The sequence below is a fragment of the Rhincodon typus genome, unplaced genomic scaffold (genome assembly GCF_021869965.1).
Source record: "Rhincodon typus isolate 14 unplaced genomic scaffold, sRhiTyp1.1 hic_rhity00016383, whole genome shotgun sequence".
NCBI lineage: Eukaryota > Metazoa > Chordata > Chondrichthyes > Orectolobiformes > Rhincodontidae > Rhincodon > Rhincodon typus.
In genome coordinates, this window is record NW_025982021.1 from 1 (window position 1) to 5,135 (window position 5,135).

Consider the following 5,135-nt stretch of genomic DNA (forward strand, 5'->3'; position numbering starts at 1 on the left):
GAGAGAAAGAGATAGAGAGAAGAGAGACTGAAAGAGAGCGAGGAGAGAAGAGCGAGGAGAGAGATAGAGAGAAGAGATAGAAAGAAGACAGAGATAGAGAGGGGAAAGAGACAGAGTGAAGAAAGAGAAAAGGAAGAGATAGAGAGAAGAGAGAGATAGAAAGAGAACAACAATAGAGAGAGGAGAGGTACAAAAGAAAGACAGAAGAGAGAGAAAAGTGAGAGATAAACAGAAGACAGAGAGAGAGAGGAGAGAGTCAGAGCCAGAGAGGGATAGAGTCAAGGAGAGAGGGACAGAGGGAGACAGACAGAATGAAAGAGACTCAGAAAGAGCATGGGTGAGAATGAAAGAGAGAGAGAAATTGTCAGATGACAAATACTTTAAATTAGAGATGGTGAGAGTGCAGAAAAAAAGCAAAAGCGGTGACAGAGAGAGGAATTGCACCAACTGTGTTATCAACAGGGAATGCTGGGAAAAATAGGGTGTGGAGGGGCCGGCGTTGGACGGTGGGGAGACAAAGTCAGAAATCACACGATACCAGATTGTAGTCCAATGGGTTTGTTTGAAATCACAAGCTTTCAGAGCGCTGCTCGTTCGTCTGAACATCTGCTCAGAGATGTTAGGACATGGCTTCGGGGCAGGAGAGACTCGAATACAGGCCTCCTGGCTCAAAGGTAGGGAAACTACCACCACTGCAAACACTGAGGAGCTGGTCGGAGCTCATGTTCCTAAGAAGGAGTCACTAATGTGCAGCATGAACACACAAACCCCCCCCCCCCCCCCCCAGGCTCTATTGCTCCAGGTGCTGCCAGACCCGCTGAGGATCTGATTGGCACTGTTCTGCATTGGTGTGGTGCCAGATCCATTTAGCTCTGGTTAGCTGCTCGTTCACAGGCTACACTAACTTTGCACAGAGCACGGCACCACGGGCATCCGCTTAAACATCAACAGTTCAGCGGGCAGTTAATTGAATCTCAATCAGAAGCTGTGAGGGAACAGATTGCCGACTCGTTCTGCAGCTTTGTGAGGGAGGAGAGATTCTCCATGCAGGCCAACGGAGAAATTTCACACATTCGACAGGAGTCTATGGCCATGCTTGTGATAGACAGAGAGAGAGAGAGTGAGAGAGAGAGACAGAGAGAAACAAAGACAGTGACAGCAAGAGAGACAGAGACAGACAGAGACTGAGATCAGAGAGAGAGGGATAACAGAGAGGAGAGGGGGAATAGGGAGAGAGGGACAGAGGGAGGGGAAAAAGAGAGGGAGAAATGGGTTCAGAAGGTGGAAGGGAATGAGAGGGAGAGTGGGTGGAGGAAAAGAAATGGTAGAGAGGAGAGGGAGGGGAGAGAGAGAGGGAGGGAGGATGGAAGGAGAGAGAGAGGGAGAGAGGGAGGGGAGACAGAGTAAGAATGAGGGAGAGAGAGGGACAGATGGAGGGAGAGGGCAGAGAAAGGGGGGAAAGAAAGGGAGGGCAGAGAGAGAGAGAGAGGGAGGGAAGAAAGAGAGGGAGCAGGAAGGATGGAAGAGAGAGGGAAGGGAGGAGAGAGGAAGAGAGGAGAATAGAATTAAGGGACAAGAAAGTGAGGAGAGATAAAGTGAAAGAAGATAAAGAGAAGGGATAGCAAAATGAGAGAGAGGTGGGAGAGAGGGTGAAGAAAAAAGGGAAGCGAGAGGCGAGGGAGGAGAGAGGGATGGGAGTGGAGAAGGAGGACAGAGATGGAGGTGAGGAAGAGAGGGGAAGAGGCGGTTTGGGGACCCTGTCAGACAATCAGTAGCTTTAGCGAGTGCTGTGTACCATCAGCAGTGGCTTGTCTGACGCACAAGGTTCAGGCCCCACTGTGGGAACAGGGAAGCAGATCCAGGCCGTCTGTGCTAGTGCCACACTCTCCAAGGTGCTGCCTTTCCCCGTACGCTCTGGGGGTGGGAGCACAGATTGAGCCTGACAGTGGCCGATCTGAGCCAATGCCTCTCGCGAGAGAAACTGGCAGCTGCAAATCTTACACCAAAATCTGAATACACTCTCTCTCTCGCTCTCTCTGTCTCCTCCTTTAAAGTTCCTGCCTCAGTAACTGAGGTTCCAATCACCTCCCCTAACATCTCAGGTGACACAGTGTAAACCGTTAGACTTTCCCATCCTACAGCAGCATTATCTATCCCTCCAAAGTGCTTAAACTGGCTGTAAATTCAAGTCCTGCGATTGTGAAAGGCTCGATGCAAATGCAAGTCTTTCTTCTGAAGTTATGGTCTTTGCTTTACATCGGTCCAACCCATCCGTGCTGACCCAGATATCCTAAATTAATCTAGTCCCATTTGCCAGCATTTGGCCCCTATCCCTCTAAACCCTTCCTATCCATGTACCCGTCCAGATGCCTTTTAAATGTTGTAACTGTACCAGCCTCCATCACTTCCTCTGGCAGCTCGTTCCATACACGCACCACACTCTGCGTGAAAATGTTGCCCCTCAGCTCCCTTTTAAATCTTTCCCCCTCTCACCTTAAACCTATGTCCCTCTAGTTTTGGAGTCCCCTACGCTGGGGTAAAGACTTTGTCTATTCATCCTATCCATGTACCTCATGATTGTATAAACATCTATAAGGTCACCCTTCAGCCTCCAATGCTCCAGGGAAAATAGCCCCAGCCTCTCCCTGTAGCTCAAACCCTTCAACCCCAGCAACATCCTTGTAAATCTTTTCTGAACCCTTTCAAGTTTCACAACATCCTTCCTGTAGCAGGGAGACCAGAATTGAACGCAGTATTCTCAAAGTGGCCCTAACCAATGTCCTGTACAGCCGCAACATGACCCTCTCAACTCCTATACTCACTGACCAATAAAGGCAAGTGTACCAAACACCTTCTTCACTGCCCTGTCTACCTGTGACTCCACTTTCAAGGAACTAAGAACCTGCCCCCCAAGGTCTCTTTGTTTAGCAACACTCCCCAGGACCTTACCATTAAGTGTATAAGTCCTCCCCTGGTTTGCCTTTCCCCAAAATGCAGCGCCTCGCATTTATCTCAATTAAACTCCATCTGCCACTCCTCAGCCCCATCTGATCAGGGTCCTGTTGTACTCTGAGGTAACCTCCTTCGCTGTCCATTACACCTCCAACCTTGGCGTCATCTGCAAACCTCTGCAAACATACCTCCTCTGTTCACCTCCAAATCGTTTTCTCTCTTAACTGAGGTTAAGCTACCACCGGTCGCCTCTCCGGTGTTCAGCGGAGGGGGCTTCGGAAATGTGAGCGCAACGGCAAACGCGGGGACCCCGCATCTGGCTCCTTTTACCTGTCGTGGGGCGTGACCAGTTTGGGAGGGTTCTTCAAGTACTGTTTGAACCGCAGCTCAAAGGCTTGTCCAATGGTGCTGATGACATCCTGGGCCATCGCATCGGAGCACTCCAATATGTGGCACGCTGTCGGAGGCGGGTGGTGGGCGAGCAGAGATGGTGGGGGGATAAAAAAAATGGTCAGACCGGGAGCTGGCGAGGTCAGAGACATCCCCCGCAGCGAGATCGTGACAACTAAAAAAAAATAAGCAGGCACCTACCTCTTTGATTGACTGGATCTTTGGCGACGTAGGCAACGTATTCAGCAGTGTCCTGCAAAAGGGGGAGAGGGTTAGACAACACTTGGAGGAGGAGGAAAGATGGGGGGAGGGGTGAGGTTCATCTCTGAAGGGAGGGCAGCAGATGAGGCTATTCCTGCTCCACTTGGTTCGGTGCGTCGCTCCCAGCCCTCCCCCAGACTTGCTCACGGGGCGCTGCGCAACTGCCCTCTTGCTCAAAGGGCGCCACACGAACGCAGAATGAAACCAGATGGGCTCAGAGGCGCTGCCTTTGACGCGCGGGGACGTCGTGCCGCAAGTGGACACTTTTCCGACGCCCTCGGAGGGAGCCGTTCGGCCCTTCTGCTGCTGTTGCTGCTCTCCGAGAGCTGGCCTAACCCGACTCCCACCCGCCTGCGTCGAAAGGGTCCACCTGCGCTTTCAAAAATCACACTTCAATAACATAAACAGCCCGGAGGGAGTTGAGACCCGAGGAAGGGTCACTGGAGCACATTAACGCTGCTTTCTCTCTGTGGATGCTGCCGGACCTGCCTGACTTTCCACAGCCTTTATCGGTGCTCTCCGCTGAGCTCCGCGAGTCTTTGGGTTCTCTCGCTGCAAAGGCCGTGGAATCTCAGAAGGAGATCGATGCGCCGAGAAGGGAGGTTCTCAGGTTGGGAGTTGGGTATTTTAGCAGCAAGCCGGAGTGAGACAGAGAGAGAAACCGGCCCGCGATGTCAGGGCGCTACGCAAATTCAGCAGAAAGTGCTTACCGGATCGCCTCCTGAGGCGAAGGATATGGACTGCATGTGGTGATTGGCGATGATCTGTTGGGGAGAAAAAAAAGCCAAACAGAGGTGATTTTGCAAGTGGTGGGCTTGCAAATACAGAAACAGCTTCCGAATGGGACCTGCACATCAGCTAATGTGGTCTATTGTATCCGCTGTTCCCGATGTGACCTCCTCTACATCGGGGAAACCAAGCGGAGGCTTGGAGGCCGCTTTGTGGAACACCTACGCTCGGTTCGCGACAAACGACTGCACCTCCCAGTCGCGAACCACTTCAATTCCCCCTCCCACTTCCCTGGGCGACATGTCCATCCTGGGCCTCCTCCAGTACCACAATGATGCCACCCACAAACTGGAGGAACAGCACCTCATATTCTGCCTCATGAGCCTACAACCCAATGCACTCATTGTGGTCTTTACTAGCTTCAAAACCTCCCCACCCCCAGCCTCATCCCATGTCCAACCCTCCCTCCCATCTCATCAACGCTTCCACCAGTCAGCAGTCTCCTCTTATTAAGCAGAAACATTGTTTTTTTTTCCCTTAAGAGTTAAGGGCATTGCCCTGGAGAACGCACCAGTCGATGATAAGCAACAGTTAACTGCCAAATTTGATTAAACTTCTCCTCCCACGTTTACTTTAGCATTTCTTGTGAATTGTCCTGATGGGTACAGGGTGAAAAACTTTGACTAAATGTCAAAAATACGCTGCAGATTGGAATTCCGAAAACAATCAGTTCCTACATTTGTAAATGAAATAACGTTTACAGTTAAGAATCATAATGAAGTTTAATTGAGATAAATGCGAGG

The 5,135-nt window shown here is 51.0% G+C and overlaps 1 long non-coding RNA gene across 1 annotated transcript; it reads right to left on the reverse strand.

The window, feature by feature from the left end:
- Positions 1-3,190: 3,190 nt before the first annotated feature.
- LOC125482750 lies at positions 3,191-4,379 on the reverse strand. The gene is made up of 3 exons (XR_007261737.1): positions 4,314-4,379; positions 3,544-3,595; positions 3,191-3,409 (listed from the first exon to the last, which is right to left on the reverse strand). It is a non-coding gene; the product is annotated as an uncharacterized LOC125482750 (long non-coding RNA).
- Between the last annotated feature and the right edge of the window lie 756 nt (positions 4,380-5,135).